The 20349-nt window shown below is 40.9% G+C and overlaps 1 protein-coding gene across 2 annotated transcripts in view; it reads left to right on the top strand.

Moving 5' to 3' along the window:
* Positions 1 to 20349, top strand: part of PDE4B (phosphodiesterase 4B) — a 565055-nt gene that overhangs the window by 1044 nt on the left and 543662 nt on the right. The window lies entirely within an intron of this gene.

A 20349-nucleotide genomic window follows, 5' to 3' on the forward strand; every position in this document is an offset into this window, starting at 1 on the left:
CTTTGTCTTTAACCTTTGCTATTTTAATTATAATGTGTGTTGGTGTGGACCTGTTTGGGTTCATCTTGTTTGGGACTCTGTGCTTCTTGGGCTTGTATGTCTATTTCCCTCACCAGGTTAGGGAAGTTTTCAGTGATTAGTTCTTCAAATAGGTTCTCAATCCCTTGCTTTCTCTCTTCTCCTTCTGGTACCCTTATAATGCGAATGTTGTTATGCTTGATGTTGTCCCAAATGTCCCTTAAACTATTATTATTATTATTATTATTCCTTTGTGTTGTTCTGATTGGGTGTTATATGCTTCCTTATCTTCTACATCATTGATTCCATCCTCTGCTTCGTGTAATCTGCTGCTGATTCTTTTTAGTGTATTCTTCATTTCAGTTATTGTATTCTTTATTTCTGACTGGTTCTTTTTCATGATTTCTATGTCTTTCTTTATGCTTACTATCCCTTTGTTGAAGTTCTCACTAAGTTCCTTAACCCTTCAGTACATTAATTGATTTCAAGTTTTTTTCCCCAAAATGTGTTAAAAATTCACACACACACACACACACACAAAGTTGATATTTTGACTATGTTATGCATTTAATAATAACATTTTGAGCTGCTTTGCACATAAATGACATTATTTTTATTTTAAATCTTTGTTATGTGGTAATAAATTTATTATATTGAATTTTAGCAAAAAATACTCAAAACATACTAAGTGGCATCAATTAGATTTAAGTATAGATAAATTAGAATTTAATTGCATTGATGACATAAAACATTTATTACAATATGGCATACAAAACATTTTTGTTTTTGATAGTGCAAGCCACAGGAAATCATACACAAATATCACAGCAAAAGTGTCAAGCATTCTTATAACCAGTTTTAAACTGTTTCTGGTTTGTTGGTTGTCTCCATTTCATTTGTTTTTTTTTTTTCATGGAGGTTTTTCCTGCTCTTTTATTTGGGAGATGCTTCTTTGTTTCCTTATTTCGGTTAACTCTCTGTGTTCCCTTCTATGTATTAGGTAGTTCTCCTATGTGTCTCAGTCTTCCTCGGCTGGCTGTATGTAGCATGTATCCTGTGAGGTTCAGTGACACAGTCTCCCTGATCACTCATGTGTGTGTGTGTTCCAGGAGTGTCCCTTGTGTGTGTTGTGTGTATTTACCTGTTGTAGTTGAGCCTTGCTTGCTTTTGATGCATCAGTGGGTGGAATTGACTCCCAGGCTGACTTGCTGTGTGGATTGGCTATTTCCACAGTGTATGAGTTGCTGTGTGGGGCTTAACCACTCAGAGGGGGATTCTCACCAGTGGGCTCTTGTGCCTGTTGAGACCACCCTTTGGGTGTGCCATTTGTGAGACTAAGCGGGTCGTGCTATGGTATGGTCTGAAGCCAGCCCCAGGGCGTGTGGCTTCTGGTATCTCTTGGCAGAGGCTTCTGTGGCAGGCCAATTTCAGCCTTGTCTGTGACTGGCCTGGGGCTACTGGTAGGAGCAACAAAGCTATACGTGGTTGGTTGCTGCCTGTACTGGACTTGGAGGCATGTGGGGGTGGCATCGCTGTGAACAGAGGCCAGCTGCCGCCAGTATTGGGCCTGGGGTAGCTTAGCAATAGGCCAAGGACCCCTCTAGGCCTATTGCCACCTGCTGGCTGCCCATACAGCTCAGCAGTTGAAGGAGCCTTCTTAGGTACACAGGCCAGGCTGGTTAACCCGGTGTTGAAGGTGTTGAAATTGTACCCAGTGATGTAGCAACTAGCTGGGTGGGGTAGGTCCCAGGGAGTCACAAGGTGTGGCCAGTAGTTTTCACAAAGTCAATGCAGATTCAGCTGCTGCACCAGCGCCGAGCCCATGAGCACCTTGCAAAATGCCCTGGGCTCATCATGGTCAGCCCCTGCTTGCCTCATCTCCATAGATCCCCAAGAGCCACCTAAGAGAGAATATAGCTTAAGTTGTGGCTAACTGCCCACCACCGAGATTTCCCCAGGCTACTGCAGGCTGTCTGCTGCTGTAAAAAGCTTTTGAAGCTTGTGGGGCAGGGCTGGCTGCTCAGGAACCAGGAGTGCCCTCAGCAATGCAGCACTAGCTGGGTGGGGCAGGGACCCAGGGCATTACCAAGGTGATGCGCACATGTGGGTTTTCCCAGACCAATTCAGTCTTAGATTTGGCCCTTTGGGGGAGGTTCAATACAGAAAAGACGGTGCCCTCCTGTAGGCTACACATGAAGTAGGCTCCACACAGGGACAAAGCCCTCACCATGAAGCCACCCAGCTGTCTTTTCCTGTATGCCTCTAGCACCTCTCGAGTTGCCGCCCCTCCACCGTAGCCCAGGTGAGCATTTGCAAGCGAGTGAGTCTATGTATGAGCCATTTAAGATGATGTCTGGGTTTCTAGCCGCCTTCTGTCTCACCAGGATGGAAAGAGTCCTTGTTGCTTTTTATTGCCAGATGTTGTGGGGCCTCCTCTTCCAAGCACAGGACATCTGGACTGGGGAGCCCAGTGTGAGGCTGGGACCCTTCCTCTCAGAGGGTACCTCTGCCACTGAGATGTCCCTCCCAGTATTTAACCACTACCTATGGGTTTGGGGTCAGTCCATTTCACATCTCTACCCTTCCTACTGGTCTCGATATGGCCTTTTCTTTAAATCCTTAGTTATAGGGGTTCTGTTTGGCTAGTCTTTAGATGATTCTTGAGGTTGATTGTTCTATAATGTAGTTGTAATTTTGATTACAGGCAGGCAGCAGGCATAGCATTTACCTGATACACCATCTGGGACCTCCTCTCTTTGTCACTATAATATTTAGTTATCCAAGATTATCCATCAATTTAAAAAGTTGGGGAGAAAAATTTTACTTGTATCTTCTTAAATAATAATTGAGATAAATAATTCATATCATGTCTGTACTATTAAATTCTTCCCAGAATCCACCTTTGACACTAGAGAATAGAAATGTAGTAGGTACTTTAAATTTATGCTTTAGATATAGGGTTATAAATAGGGTGACTATCCATCTGATTGCGGCTGGCCAAGTTTACCTTTATGTATAAATAATAACCCCTTTCACTGTCATATGTGTCCCAGTTTTGACAACAAAATATATGGTCATCCTATAAAGGACTAGCCCTCCTGATAATAATTGTTACTTTCATTTTTGTCTCTTTAATGCACTAGTCATTTTCAAATGTGTTCAGGTATAGAACATCTGGAAATCATGGTGTACTTTAAAGAACATCAACATATTCTCCTATTGTATCACCTGAAAACACTGTCTAGTAGCAAATAGCTATTATTTGTATTTAAGTATCTGCTTCTCAAAAATAACTGGATAAAAGCTTTCAAAATAAAAGCTTTGCTCAAAAATAACTGGATAAAAGCTTTATCCAGCAACATGGTAAACTAGATGTTCAAAGAAATCTCTCTCAACATAGCATACCTTAAAACAATGCTAGATTAGAAATATCATTTTAATGTACTGCTACATTGAAGGGACAGTAAGGAATTTCCAGAGGAGTGTGCTAACATTGGCATCAACTGATTTCCATGACCTATTGCCTCGTTTTGAGAGAGTAACACAGAGGGAGAAAAAGAGGGGAGACCTTCCACAAGTGGAGGACCTCAGAAGTGAACAGGATAAAATTGTACCCAGCAGAGGAAGATGGCAGGGTGTATGTTCCTATCTCAGCCATTGCGCTGGACTGAGTTGAAAAAAATAAAAGAGAAAAAAGGGCTTCCTTTGAGATTCCCTACCCTCAGATTTGTATTTTAAGATTTTCATTTATATAGATTTTGGGCCAGAATTCATACTACTTGTGTGGTCCAGAAAAGCACAAGCAGAATATTTAGTTTTAAGAATCCCAGATTGGTTGAGCCTTTAAGGTACATCACAGAAGCAAATGTAAGTGGTCTCTGGGGAAACCCACCTTCAACCTAGATCCAGAAGACCTCACAACTCCAAGGAACATATGGTCATGGACAAAAATCACTTAAACAAGGACAGGGACCCCTTTAGTGAGAATCAACTGGAACAACAGATGACAGTATCAGAAATACCAAGACCAGAATACTAAGCCAATATGATCAGGAAGGCAAAGGAGAAAAATGGAAAAGATTTGGTCCTTAAAAACAGTATTTTACTGCTGAGTCAATCCTGTAGCTGCCTACTTCTGAACTCCTAAGAGAGGACATATTTTTTTCCTATAGTTTAAGTCATTTTAATTGGGAGTTCTACTTATAGCTAAAAGCATCTCAACTGATGGAAAGAAAAAGGAACTGACTTCAGAGTGGGGTGACTGTTATCACAAAAATAGCAACACAATGTGATTGATTTGCAGAAGGAGGAAAGATGGTTCTTCTGTTTCTGGTATTAGAGAACAAATCCTACTAAACTGAAAAAGAAAGATCAATCCTCAGGTTGAAGGAAACTCACAAACTTAAAGATACAGATCTTTAACCCAATAAAACCAAAGAATATTTAACATATATTTTTTCTTCTTTAGAAATAATGGATGCCATTTACACCGTTAGAAATTCCTGATATAGCACACTGCACCTCAAGCAGTAACTATTGACCCTGAGACAAGATACAGATAAAGAAAACTTAATCTACATAAGAGGGTCCAGCCAACCTTGTTGAATTCCTTGAAATTCTCCCTGAAAATTTTAGGAAATTTGATATAAGAGGAATATTCAGATTCCTTCTCACAAAATAGAACTCAATACAAAAAGATAGTTACATTGAATGCTGTTGGCGGTTGTTTGGCTGACATGTCCAGCAAAACTTTCCTGAAAGTCTTCTCTTTTGCATCCTGATAAAATGGTCTGTTTTGAGGATTTCTAGACAGACTAGATTTGCAGTCTGTTTTTGTCCTTAGTGATTTTGTGACCTTAGTAGATCCTTCCCACTCTGGTCTCCAATTTCCTTAACTGTTAAATGAGAAGCTTGCTTTACTTAATTTCCGAGGTGCCTTTCAACTCCAAATTTCTAAGACCATGTTTCTTTACCAATATTTCTCTTTACAGAGATTATCGATCTTAACAATAAAGTTAAAAAGGGGCATTTTTCACTCTCACTTGTATTTTTTTCTGTTTGACTCTGGGTTCTTATGCTGCACTGATCTGAATTTCAAGAGCTCTCCTGCAGCCACACTTAATGGGCGTTGAATCAGGGCCACGTGCAACAAATGTGCGATAGCCACAATAGGGAGTTAAACCTCTGGAAAAGGAGTTTCCTGGGGTTAAAACTGGTGGGAACTATCAACAGCTTGATGTAGGTGGAGGTAGAGGTATTGACAGGTGAAATTGTAGACTCTATTGACAACACTGGGATATGTGCTGAAGAGAAATCTACATCTCTCTATGTATATATCTATAAGTAGACACACGTATATTTTAAAGCAAGACCTAGCTATCTATATTTATCCATATACTCATATAAGATATAAAAGGACATCAAATGAACACGATGGCCTTTTCTAATGAAAATGTTTTTAGTAAGTATTTTGTCAGAGCCTCAAAGCCTGGTATTTCAAGGCCCTGTCATTTCATGGGAAAGCTGTCAGTGAAAATTTTTGAATCTCTGATGGATAAATACTTTTTTGTGAAACTGCGCTGGACTTCTCTAAAATCCCCACATGGCCTGATGTCCAGCTTTCTGCTGCAGGGCCTTTCAACCCTTTGCTTTAAAGGTTTGGCACTTGGCCAGGGACTGTGACTCCACCATCTCGCTTGCTTATCACGCCCAGTGTGTCACCACATCCTACTACTTCTCTCTCCTGAGCATCCCCTAAGCCTATCCACAGTGTTCAACCCCCTGTCTATCATTCTAGTCCAGGATTTCATGATCTCTCACTAGATGATGGCAATTGTCTGCTTATTTCAGGCATTTGGGTGAATGTAAAATAGTATGGTAGACCGTTGTTTTGCATTTCTCTGATGTGAAATGAAACAACTTTTCATATATGTTTCTGTTATTCAGATCTCCATTTTTAAAAAGTACTTGATTAAATGTTTCACCCATTTTTTTTTACTTGTTTGTTTGCTTTTGTTTTCAATTGATTTGTAAAATTTTTTGTATATTCTAGATAGGAGTCCTTGTCAGATATATGAATTGCAAACATAGTTTACCACTCAGTGGCTTGCTTTTCTACTCTCTTAATGAAAGTTTTTGATGAGCAGAAATGCATAATTATAATACAGTATAATATTATGTTTCTTTGTGGTGAGCAGTGTTTTGAGTCCTGTTTCAAAAAATTTAACCTACCCTAGGATTATAAATATATTATTTTATTTATTTTTACAATACATCTAGACTTAGTCTTTTGTTTTGTTTTTGTATGATACGAGCTAAGGGCCTCTGTATTTGTTTTTATTGCTGTGTAATGAATCATCATAAATTTAGTCGCTTAAAACAGCCCACTTTGTTACCTCATCGTTTCCGCAGGTCAGCAGTCTTGGAATGGCTTAGCTGGCTCCTCCTCACAGGGTCTCACAAAGTTGCAGTCAAGGCATTAACCGGGCTGCAGTCACATCTGTGTTTCGAGGTCCTCTTCTAAGCTCATACGATTGTTAGCAGAGTTTATTTCTTCTCAGTTGTAGAATTCATGGCAGCTTGTTTCTCCAAAGCCAGCAAGGGAGAGAGGGATATTCTGCTACCGTGGGTTGTTCACCCCTAGACCCTCTTGTAAAGAGCTCACTTATTAGGTGAGGCCCACCCAGGATTGAAATTCAACTGATTAGAGACCTTAATTACATTTTAAAAATTCCTCCACCTTTGCCATATTATATTGATTAAAAGCAAGGTACGGGTCCTACCAACACTCAAGGGGAAGGGAATTTACAAAGGCATGGATACCAGGGGGCAGGAATCATGGCAGACCATCTTAATATTCTACTTACTACAATCCCTTTCTGTTTTTTCCAAGCACACAGTTGACCCAGATGCATTTAGCACTCACACTTGATAAGGTTTTTGTCCAAACATCAGAGGAAGGGTTGATTCATAGCTAACAAATGAGGGCCATTTGAATAGGAAAATTCTGAAAGGAAATGAAATCTTGGTGAAATTGATGAAAGGTACACAGGAGGTGGCTATTTTTTTCTGAGCTGGGAGGTATTTGATCTTCAGTAGAAGGCACTAGAGTGAGATATGTTCATTATTTTCTCCAGGGCAAGTGACCCATTAGAGTTCTTGTTGCAGATTGACTCGAATTTCTTTAATTCCCCTTTCAACAACTTCAGCAATATGTGCCCAGCATAGTCTGGTACAAGGCTACCTGGCCTGCACACTCAGGTCATGAAGATTGGGCAGAGAAACTGCTCCCAGTTGAGATACATAGCTGGATTCAATAGCTCAGCAGATGTGGAGGCAAAGAGTGCGGGAGAATAAGGGAATTAATAGAGCTGTTATGACTGTAAGGAGTATAGCATAGTAGAAGAGAGAGAAAATGTTTAGAGAGAAAAATCAGGCTTGGAAGGAAGGAAGGGATTCATGCTGAGTATTAAGAGATACAGGACATATGGAGCACCCTTAGCTTCACCAGAAATACCATGTTTCCCCGAAAATAAGACCGGGTCTTATATTAAGTTTTGCTCTAAAAGACACATTAGGGCTTATGCGTTCAGGGGATGGCATCCTGAAAAATCATGCTAGGGCTTATTTTCCGGTTAGGTCTTATTTTCGGGGAAACACAGTATACACACCTAAAGCCAGAAAAATATGACTCTAAAACAGCACAATCGAGGAAATTAGTTTTCTAAAATAAAAATCCCTTGCAGACATGTAATGTTAATCCCAAATTAATGAAAAACATGAACGTTAAGGTCCAAGAATCATAAGCCCAAATTGTGAATAAAACGAAATCCGTACCCAGACATATGATGAAACTTTCAAACTATAAACACAAAGAAAAAGGATATTAAGAGAAATCAGAAACAAATGACACTCTACAAAGAAAGAACAATTAAACTCTAAATAGGCTTTTCAAAAGCAAGAGTAGAAGCCAGGATAGAATAATACCTGGGAAGTCATGAGAGAAAATAACAGTGCACTGGGAGTTCACCACTGATAGACCTTTGCTGAAAGAACCACTGGATGTTATCAATGAGACAGAAATGGAACTCAGAAGGACAAAGTGAGACCCAAGATGTCTTTTTCAGCAAAAGAATTAGTAAACATGTGGGTAAACTGACTGTATTAAATAATAAAAATGTTGACTAACTCACAAGAAGAAATTTGTATATTAAAGGATAACCTTGCAAATTTTTGATTGATATAGGCACTACAATGTAAAACTTAAACCTTCTACAAATTCATAACCTCTCCCTCTAAATCAACAAATTCCAATGGTGGGTATCTCCAATAATCCTCAGATATTTCTCATGTTCCAACCCATACCTGGTCTCACTCTCAGACCTTTAACCAAGGAAACTTCTTACCTATTCTGTGACATCACACCTGCTAACTAGGAATACAGAATTGCCCGACTGGCTTAACCACAGGGATCTGAGGTAATGGCTAATTGATCACCAGAAATGGAATAGATGGGCAACCTAGAAAGGTGTTTCTTGTCACATAGAAAGAAAAATTGGGGGTTTGCTGAGAAGACATGAGAACCCATAGTAGAGATTCACAGCTTTTTAGCAAGTTCCTAGAACTAAGTCAGTTTATAAAACCAAAGACCTTCAACGGAGAGCAACTGCAGCCATTTACTGAATTAATATGCACTGTGGATAGTGAAATACATTCTCCCAGGGGTTATTAGATACTAACTCTGACTTTACAATGACTCGCAGAGATCAGAAACACCACTGTACCACAGGTTCGAGTTTATGAAGATCAGTGATAAATGGCCTGAGCCTCAGATTTATCTTGAGTTTCTTTTCCCAGTCCCAGATTATATAGTGGGAATAGGCTTTCTTTGTAACTGGCAGAATCACTACATTTGTTCTCTGACCCAAAGAGTGAGAGCTATTATCGTAGGAAAGGCCAAGTGAAGTCCTTGAGCTGCCACAGCCCTAGGGACAACTGCAGAGCTAACTGCCACCATCAGAGACCTGAGAGCTGCAGTTGTGCTCCTACCAGATCACAAGCGGGGATTCTTAGGGATCTTCTACAAACAGATGGTCTCCCAAAGGGTGACAGCTCCCACCCAAATCAAGTACATGACTGCATGAAATATACACAGATTTCCCCTCAAATTAAATGAGCAAGACACAGATTGTCATGCTTTAGTTTTCATTCTTTTCTTAATTTTTCTAGCTGTCTTCTTTCCTCTTTTGGTAGTTTAAAGCTACTTTAAAACATTCTGATTAACTTCCTGTGGCTCACAGTGGTTTGTGTGCCAACTTATCACTGATTCTTACACGTCACCACCTGGCCTCTACCATGCCAATATCCTAGTCTTCCCATTGAAGTCAGGAACCCAGTTCCATTGTATCATACTGCACTGTCATGTCCAGCCTCGGGGACAGCCACCACAGAGCCCTTCAAGGCTGCAGGTGCCTCTTCATGAAGACATTTCTTAATTGTGAAGGGAATGTGACAAGATGGCTGAACAGGTCGCATGTAATAGATCCATTCCAACTTACCTATGTCTCTATGGATTCCTTTTACAAAAGGAAGTAACAGCCAAACTATACCATCTGCAGGCCCCAAAAGATGAGGGGACGGAGCTCCTACCAGAGGACATAATGAGAGAAAGAGTCAGCCACTTTGAGAGGAGCAGTAAGCTTCAGTTGAGGGAAACAGAAAGCTGGAGACCTTTTATCTTTGGACAGGGAGAGAGCCAAGGGAATAACTACCTCAACCTCCCTCTTCACACCTCCCTCCCATTTCCTCCCAGAGCTTCAATTAGACAAAACCAACCAGACAAGAAGGGCCTGTTGATACAGTCCAGACAGGGTAGATGTCTGAGGCAAGGAGAGGTATGGAAAAGAGGGGAGAATAGACAAGGAAAGGAAGGGAGATTTCTTAGTCTCCTCTCAGCAGAAAAGGAGATTCGTAAGTAAGTTTAGTGTTTTGTAGAAATAAAAAAGTTACATTTCTTCCAACATGGCATGGCAGTAATGTATTACTGCAAAAGTAGTTGAGGTTTTTGCAATTATTTTTAACCTTTTAAACCGCAATTACTTTTGCACCAACCTAATATAAATGTTAAAATGGGCTATACTAGTATTTTCTTGCTCCTCCTAAAAAGAGAAGGAAGATGAAACCCACAAATCAGGAGGACCCACCAAAATCCTTGTCAAGAGGTCAAATAAATTTATCTGGATAAGAACATATTAGAATCTGATTATCAAAACATTACAAACCTACTTCTCACTTAGTACTTGGCAACTTGAAAGGCTATTCTCCCACATTTTTGCAGGGGTTACTGCCTCACTCCAGGCAGTTCTCTGCTCAATTTGACTTCCTCACCTTAAAGAGACCATCCAAAACCAAATTATCTAAAGTTGTACCTTTTCAAGTCTTTCTTTTTGAAATAAAACAATTCTCTAACTAACGTTATATTAATGTTTATTTTGCTTACTATTTTATTGCCTGTATATTACTGAAATATAAGCTTATAAGCTTCAAGAGGACTTGGAATTGTTCTTTCAATTCTATATCCTTAATACCTAGAACAGTGCTGGAAACAAAGCAAACCCATTATTACTTTTCCCTAAATAATTCTCATAATGGTTAATATCCCCAGAGAGAAAATGGGGGCTTAGTCACTTTTCCAATAACTCAGAACTAGTAAGCTGCCGAGTAAGGAAAGAAGTCCAGGCCTGAAGGCATATAAACATCAAAACCCAGTTTGTCAGATGGTGAGCTTCTTGTAGCAGAGATCTAACTTGGAGTGTGGAAACTGGAATTGCAGTGGGTGAAGACAGAGGATTCGTAGACTCCAAATCTCCAAAGGGTTAGGAAACAATCATGGGCTTCTCACTTGGGGTAGGACTCGTTAAGTTATCCATGAAGTTAAAAAAAAAAAAAAAAAGTTTCAATTAATTAATTTAAAAAAAAGGTAGGCTGGTTTTAAGTTCTGTGGTTCCCAGATCCTGCTAACAGTCCTCCTGATTTGTGTTGTGCTCTTCTGCCACCTGCTGGTCATCCATGGGAAGGCAGAATGAAGCTTCACACTTGGTCCGTGCTCTTGGATTTTGCCAGCTCTGCCCTGCAGAGTGAGATTACAGCGTCACCTGCAGTCCTTCTCAAGGAGCTTGTTTTGAGACCCTTGGCTTGTTTCTATTTTTTTTTAGGCGTCTCGGAGAAGTTCTGAGTGGAGGGCCTCTGCCTCCAATCTGAAGTTCCAGGCTTCAAACAGGATGCAGACAGATGCCTCTCCCCTGGGTCCTCCGAACCTTTGATATAACGGATGGTTCTTCTGGACGGCTCAGCAGTGCCGACTGGCGGGCACAGTGGGCGTTTTCCAAATAAGAGTTCCTTCATCTCCCTTCACCAGAGCCCCCACCCAATGGCTGGCCCGTGCAGCCCTTCTGGTTAGAGTACACTTAGAGTCCGAAATAGTCCCAAGGAGATGGGGCCTTCTCACTAGTGTTTAGGACTCTTAGGGCTAAAAATATCAGCTCGTGGACTTATGCAAGAGAGAGCCTCTTCTTCAGGGGTTTGTGGGCCAGTAGAAAGCCTGGAGGCAGGGGACCTAGTTATGCCAGGGCTCCAACTAGGTGGATTGTTGTCAGCAGGGGACTCAGACTCCAAATTGTGCAGTGGACTGGAAACCATCCACTAAGCACGTTAGATGACTGCCCATTAATTTTCCACCCGAAATCTGGGGGAAACCGTAAGAAATACGTGTGACTATATTATTCACACATATACAAAGAGTATAAAATTTCTGTTAAAGACCAAATATCAACAGTACTTATCTGAGAGTGATGTGATCGTTTCTTCCCTTACTGCATTTTCTAGTTTTTTCTACAGTTTGCATTTATTACTGGCATAATATTTTTTAACTTAAAAAAAAAAAAAAGAATGTTTCTTAATGAGAGACCTGTGGACCCAGGACTTTGTTTGCTGTGGGTGGGATGGATGCAAGTCTCCCAGGAAGGAGTTGTGAAAGCAGAAAACAAAAGGGCAGCTCTGTTTCATCATTGCCGCTCACTCACATAGGCATTTTGAAGACAAAGGTCAGAGTCTTCCCTAAAGCCATCACTAGCTTGGCTGGATGGCACGCTGCTGGCGCTGGAGTCCAGAGACCTGGCATTGGCCTCTAGTCCCCACCTGCTTCCATTCCTTTTTCACCCATGATCTCCTGCCAGCACCTCTGTCCCTAGCCCTTCCCGCTCACCATAATTGTCCCATCCTCACTCCAACTTGCTTTTCCATTGCCACGTGAAATGATCATAAGCAAGTGTCTAGCTAGAAACAGACATTATTCATTCAGTATTAAGTCAAAGGAGTGAAAGGGGACCACAAGGACTTTTTTTTTTTTTTTTTTGTCACTGGAGAGGTTTGTGCATGTCAAAGTTTAAGACTTATTAACCTACATAGTTTAACCTGAGCTGAGAGGAGCTAAACTCTAGGCTCCCCGTACCCCCACTAGCAAATGAATTACCACGAGTGAAATCAAACTCAACTTCTCCTTACTCCTGATAAACTCTTTCTTTTCCTCCTCTTTCTGCAAACAGGGCCGTCATCTTTCCAGAAACCTAAGCATAAAATCTGAGAGTTACTTTTCACGTTTTCCACCATTTAAACAATGGCCCAGGCCTGAAGATTCTGTCTCCTGGATGTCTCTCCCTTCTCTCCTGCCCACTGTGGTTTCCCTGTCTCATCCCATTGCCTCTGCTTACCCCATAGCACTAGCATCCTGAAGTATCCTGCTCACAGTCTGCCCTTGTCCGGTCCATCTGACTTAGAGATGCTGCTTTCATCCATTTGAGGGCCAGTTTTGACTATTCTGCCAAAAACATTGACAAGTTACCCAGTATTGACTAAATAAATCAGAATTCCATAGTTGGACATATGAGCCCCTCCACAATCCAATCCCAGGCATAGGGTCTACTGCTCCCCTCCTTATAAGCTAGTCAGCAGCCAGATTCCCCGAAAATAAGACCTAGCCAGACAATCAGCTCTAATGCATCTTTTGGAGCAAAAATTAATATAAGACCAGGTATTGTATTGTATTATATTATATTATATTATATTATATTATATTATATTATATTATATTACATTATATTAAAGACCTAGTCTTATAGTATAATAAGACCGGTTCTGATATTAATTTTTGCTCCAAAAGACACATTAGAGCTGACTGTCCGGCTAGGTCTTATTTTTAGGGAAACACGGTATTATGTTCTAGGCACTATAATAGACACTGAGGCTATAGAGACAAGTAAGACAGTGCCTGCTCTCCGGCAGCTCCAGGTCTTGTTGGAGAGACAGCCAACAGTGTAATAAGTGCTCTAGGGGGATGCCCAGAGCTCTCTGGGAGTCTAGGCAGAGAGTATGAGGCTAAGGGCAGATAAGGAATGGGTGAGGGTGGGGGCCAGGGGATTGTTGAACATTTTAGACAGAGGCAACAGCCTTGCAGATGCCTGGAACGGCAAGAATACATGGCAGGTGATACTACAAGTAGTTTAGAAAGGATGGAGCTTAGGTTGCATGACAGAAAGCAGTTGAACATGATGGTGAGGGCATAAGAACAGCAGCTCTAATGTTAATATCTTCGTAGGGGCCCAGTATTCTGCTGAACACTTTTCATGGGCTTTCCTATTTACTGTTCACAAAACACTATAATATTGATATAGTTTGTTCTGCCACGGTACGTGTTTCTGTGACACCAGTTAACTCACACGTGATTGGAAAATGATTTCCGTGTGATGAAGTTGGGTTGATTCAAACACGTTTTTCTCTGGCAAAGGAAATTGGTGGAACAGGAGTAAAATTAGAAATTTCTACCCAGTATTGACCAAATAAAATCAGAATTCCAAATAAAATCAGAAAATGATTGGGCTTTCAGCCCAACTATGTTTTAGGCTGGGGCCCTAACGCTGTATTTTAAGAATATTTAAAATGAGAGCCTGACCTGAGTCTCCTTTCCTGGGTAGCCCAGCCTTGCACAGGCTCTAGGCTCATGGCAAGTACTCATATTTGTCCCTCTCTGTCTGTGTTCACTGCGGCCCCATGGCTCAGAGCTCTGCTTCTATCTGCATTTTCTTGGCTCCTACACAATAACATCTCCACTCTACAAGTTTATGCTTTTAAAATACTCCCTGAAGCAGCTTTCAACTATGCTGAGTATCCTGCTTAGATCGTCGTGAGTTACCTCCTGAGATTACAGCTATTGCTTTTATTAGTGCTCTGATTGCAATGCTTCACAGCTTTTGCGAGATCTGCCCAGCTTCATTTTTCCCCTCAGTCTTTTTATTTTTAGTGTGTGCTTTTGTAGAACATGAACTTCTTACGGATTGTATATGTAGTACAATAAGAGACATGTACTGTTAAATTCTCATTTTATAACAGAGGAAATAGAAGCTTAGAGGCATGGAACGTGCTTGTGTTTGCACAGTTGGCAAATGGTAAAGCTTGATTTTCACAACTGGGACTTTGAAAATTACATTTCCCAGACTTTTTTTTTTGTCAGCTGCTGTCCTGTAAGGGTTTGCTGTTGGGTAGCACTGGAAAGAGGCCAGAGAGTGAGAGAAGGAAAAGGTCGACTTTGTTTCTGTAGTCCTAGTCCTGTCCATGTTTCTCAGGAGTCATGGACAATTGGCTCCAGCCTTTCTGTGCCCCTTGGTTGCCATCAGCAGCTGGGTGGCAATCCCTTTGGCAGTCAGTGAACCAGCCATGCCATGGTCCTTCACCAGATGGACCTTAAAATCCCTGGATAATTAAAAAGCCTGTGGGGGATTCTTCACCTTCTGGAATGATTTGCATACCAGCTTTCAAAGTTTCCTCCCAGAAGTTTGAATTTCAGGCTTTCGGAACTTCTCCAAGCTCTTCTGTTCTGGAAAGACCCTCTTCAGGCTCCTTGTTCCTAGGAGTTGTGGCTGGCTTCCTGCAGTTCTTATTCTCTGGGTTCCCCTTTGTTCTTTCAGAATTCCAACACTTGTGCTATCCATCCCTGGTATTAAATGTCCTCTCTACAAAAGCGAATGTGTCTTCTCCCGGAGCAGAGCCCGACTGTCACATTGTGCTCATGAATATCTCTCTGTAGGGAAAGGTGAGTCTCTGAAGGCATTTAAGCAGAAAACGAACTCCTTGTGGCAGATCTTATTTTATCTCAGCATTTGGCAGCATTTGTCTCTGTGGACAACTTTTCCTTCCTTTAAACATTATATCATCGTGGCTTCTGTAATGTTATACTCTTATGGTCTCCTCCCATCTCCTCTCCGGCCACTTTTTCTCAGCCTCTTATGAAGACTCTTCTTTCTTTATCCTCTTATTACTGAAAGCCCTAATGGGGGCCCTTTTGATTCTTCAGTCTACACCTTGCCCTAGAATAGCTCATCAAATCCCATAGATTCAGTTAGTATCTGTCTTCTGATGAAGATTCATGTCTTCAGCCCAGACGTTTCTCCTCAGTTTTCAGATCCATTTATCCAACTGACATCTGGACATGTCTATTTGAATGTTCTCTAGTTAACACCAGACAGCTTGTATTGTGATAGAGGGAGAATTTGTTTCAATCTAGAGTGTGGTTAAAAAGCCCTCCTAATCGGCATGAAACCCAAACATCCCTAACTGAGTCGATGGTCCTTATCTCCCATCCGCCCTTCTTCCCCTCTGTGTTCCTAGTGTGAATAGCTAACTCTGGAGTTCGTCCAGTTGTCCAAGTCAAAAACCTGGGTGTTCATTTGATCCCGGCTTTTTCCTCTTGTCCCTTATACAGATAAGTCCTATAGATTAAATATCTGCATTCAATTTACTTATTTCTATCATCTCTGTCACTAGTCTGTCCTACAATAACTTCCAACAACCTCTCCACAGGTATCTCAGTTTCCAAATGTGCTATTTTAAAGTTCAATTTCCACATAGCACTGAGAGTAATTTTTCCCCCAAATAAGAATCTAATCAAAGTCTTTCTTCTAATTAAAATCCTTAAGACCCAATTCTACCTTTAAAATAAAGGATAGACGGCCTAACATGGCTTATCCTACCCTTTATGATCTTGTAGTGGGATGCCTCCAGATGAGGACTCCTTTTTTTAAGCAAGAATAGTTGCCATTTAAAGTCTTCCAGTTCTAATATGCCGAGGGATGTAGATGGAAGGCATCCTTAGGAGCAGATATTGCTTTGGGAAGAGTCCCTGGGGTGGTTGGGTAGTCTCTCTTACATGTAAATGTTAGGCAAGCTGGTACCCATTGCCTTGCGAAAGGCATAATAGGAGTTCTTGAAACCTGGCAATAGCTGCATATGCTCAAAAGGCACGTGTCCAGTGTCTGGGGAAGAGGTCAACAGAAGTCACTGAATTTCTCAGAAGCAAATAAACCTTGACTTCTTCCCTGTTGGGTTTCAAGGTTATTAGAAACTCTTTGCAGAATTGATGTAGTCTCTGTTGATATCCCCTGGCAGCAAAGATCACCATGGGATAAAGGTGAGTTTGAATACTAGAGGGCCCTATACTGACATGAAGGCATAACTGGTACCCACCGAGGTGTTAATACCTACCTGAAGAGGCCTGGAACTAAGAGGAGGATGGAATGACTTCTCTTGTAGATGTCAAGCCAGCTTCCATCCTCAGCCATGTCAGTGTTTATGCAGTGGGACCATGAACTTTTTTTTTTTTTTTTTTTTTTTTTTTTTTGTAGAAGTAGACAACATTCTTGCAGCCAATGCATGGATTTTTTCTCTCTAAAGATGAGCCATAGATCTGGCTACATAATTTGCAAGGCCCAGTGCAAAATGAAAATGTGGGGCTCCATGGTCAGAAAGTATTAAGAATTGCAAGACAGCAATAGCAGACCAACGTGGGCCATTCTGAGCATGGAGCTCTGTGTGACTGCCCTGGCCCTCACCAGCCATCTACCTGGTGAAGTGTTTACATTGGACATCTTCAAACATGGAAAGGAAACAATTTGTTCTTAAAGCAATTGATACCTGCTGCAAGGATGGATATGACTTCATTGCCGACAGTGTCTCTGTCAGCACTACCGTGTGAGGGCTTGCGGAAATCATGACCTATTGAGATGATATCTGATATAATAGCTGATGCAATATTGCTTCAGACTAAGGAAACAAACTACTGAAAAGAAACTGCAACAATGGACACATGACCACATGATTCATTAATTGTACTATTTACTTTATCACTAAGAAGCAGGTGTCCCAACAGTACTGAAATGGACTTTTGAAGGCTAAACTAAAACACTATCCCTGAGATAGGACCATTCACGAGTGGTGCACTGTCATTCAGGATGCTAAAGATATCAGTGGCTGATAGGGTGCTCTGTCCACATGGTTTCAGTAAATGGATCCAGGAAGCAAAGATGGAAGTAAGTTTGACCTTATCATTTCCAGCGACTCAATCAGGGTATTTGTGCGTTCTGTCCTTACAGCCTTAAGCTCTGCTGTGTTAGGGTCCTGATTCCCGCAGGGGTAGAAATGTCTCTTCTGGAGCATGACTCTGCACCATTTCCTGAGTTGGAAGCTGTGACTGTCACCTGGCCACTTTGGGCTCCTCATGCACACAACCCATCCAGAAAATAAAGGAGTTACTCTATCGGTTGACATATTGGACCCTGTTTATTGTGTGGTGCTAGTAATGGGGGGCATGAAGGAATATGTTTGGAACTCAAAGAATTCATTGAATTTATTCAAGCCTCTAGAGCAGGAGTTGGCAATTTTTTTCTTAATGGGCCACATAGTAAATATTTTCATTTTTACAGGCAGTACGATTTCTGTCATAACTATTCAACTCTGCTGTTGTAGCAGTCATAGGCAATACATAAATAAATAAATGAGCATAGCTGTGTTCCCCAAACAAAAGTTATTTACAAAAATGGCTGGTTCATAGGCTACAGTTTGCTGTCTTCTGCTTTCGGTGTAACCTCAAGTAACCAAGAACTATAGAGCACAGAGGAAGATGTCAGATGATACCATGAAGATACACTGAGTCAAGTTTAAAATGTGGGAAATTCCACAAAACAAATGACTTGTTTTCTTCAACAGACATATAATATAGATATTATATCTATATAATATAGGTATATAGTATATATATAGATATATAACAAAGAAAGATGAAGAACTGCTATATATTAAAGGACACCTAAGAAACCTATTAATATATGGACTTTCAATTAAAATTGTTTTTTAATTGTCAGGGAAAATTGAACATAGGTTGGAAATTAACGTTGTTAAGGAATTGAAAAAAAATTTATTGGGTATGATAATGGTGTCATGATTATGTTAAAGTAAGAGGCCACATCTGTCAGCCATGTATGGTAAGGTACTTATAATGAAATAACACAATATCTTGGGTTTACTTTAGTATAGTCCAGCAAAAGAAAAAAAGAAATAGCAATAGCAGACCATTGTGTGTGTGTCTCTGTGTGTGTGTGTGTTGCTGGAGAGTAGGTGTTAATGAAATAATAATAATAATAATGGCAAAATGTGGACACTTGTTGAAACCATGAGGTACCTGAGATTGCATTGTAGCGTTCTCTCTGCTTCTGTAAATGTTTGAAAAATTCCCAAATCAACAGTTTAATGAACAGGAAAAATAATTTTAATTAAATGAAAATATTGAAGATGTTGCCATGCCAAATTTCTTACCACTTTGCTCATTTATTATTTAGGTGCTCACCAAATGAAAAAAAAAAAATGTATGCTCAATTCTATAAGTAAACAACTTTCTTAGTTTCCCCTACTGTAGTTTGGTTTCTAATCTAAACCTTTGGATAGATGATTTGTTCTACTAATTGATATTTTCTACGAAGAATTCTTTCATCTGTATACTGGGCTAAAATATGTTTGCTGAATATGTACAGGAGTGCATAAGTGATGACACCCTTTTCTTTCCTTGATTGTCTCAGTGAAAAATTTAGGGATGAAATGTTTATTCATTTGCTGTTTTCCATTTAAATATTGGGCACATATGCTCCATGCGCCATGTACTGAACACATCCAATTGTATTATAACGGGCTACTTCTACCTGAGGGCCTGGTACCCAGAAAGTACCTGTCATGGCCTTGCTCGCTTGAACTCTAAAATTCTGTCTCTTGTTATAACATGTCATTTTTAGATTAGGGAGAGTCTTCATCTTTGGCTCCCCTCCCTTATCTTTTTAGTGACTTTTATTGGCTCGTGAGCTTCATCATGTATACTGAAGATAACTAATGACTTGCCTTTGACCCCAGGCCCGCGGAGTTTTAAATTACTTATCTTTTGGAAAGTTTAGCCTTTAAGACTTCAACCTTAGTCTTCGTTTAAAGACAGAAAAGATGATGTATAAAGACTATAAACTAGGATGGGGGGATTGGGCTGAGAAGTTTAGCCCCCTTGAATGTCTTTGGAGTAACGGCTTGCTGAAAGGCAGGGGGAAATCCTGCTGAGAAGCCCAGGCTTCCGCACCTTGAGCTTCCAACCTTAACCCCACTCAGAACCTCAGATCCAACTACAGCCCTCCTTGACCTTAAGAAGGCAGCTTTTGACCTCTGAAGCCCCTCCGTTTACCTCCTACCACCTGCTTAATTCTAGCTGATATACAAAGGTGCTGAATTAAACCAAGAAGTGTGAACATTTGTGAAAAGTATTTGCCCAGAGCGGGGTGGGGTCCACTGACAATGTCTCAGGAATTTCAAAACTCTGCTGCCCTCACACCAGGCTCAAAGTAGGAATTTTACTCTGTCCTGCGGTTTTGTCATCGTCCACTCTCAGTGTGGCCCTGGCTTCATGTCTTCCCCTTTCTGGGCTTCTATTTCCTTCTCAAGGAAGTAGATTCAGTTCAGAAGGAAGTTGAGGTCCCAGGAACAGGAAGGAGAATCCTTTTAAGGTCAGAGTTCCACTCAGCTGTCTAGCCAATGGAGACAACCTGGAGCAGAAGGCTCCTCACTCTCCCAAAAGCAGAGTCATGAAGCAAATCTCTTTCTCACAACCTCCAATCTTAATTACAATCTAGTTCACCCCTCACCCCCAGCACACACATACCCACACTCATACGTAGAAGTCCATTCAGGTTTCAAAGGCAAACGACTCGTCTTGGCTAGACTTGATCTGAAGTTCTGCACAGAGTTCTAACTGAGAGCCTGGAAAGCAGGACCTGAATCCCAGTCCCTAAGTGATGTTCTGCTTTCATGTGTCATCACAGTGACGGGCTACCTGGTGGTAATGTAAAGAAAGCAAAGAATAAAGCAGCCTCTGAAAACAGCCTATACCATTTCAGACCTCAGATACATAGTAAGCAAACA

The sequence above is a fragment of the Rhinolophus sinicus genome, chromosome 14 (genome assembly GCF_057876585.1).
Source record: "Rhinolophus sinicus isolate RSI-liver-muscle chromosome 14, RSI-T2T, whole genome shotgun sequence".
Classification (NCBI taxonomy): Eukaryota; Metazoa; Chordata; class Mammalia; order Chiroptera; family Rhinolophidae; genus Rhinolophus; species Rhinolophus sinicus.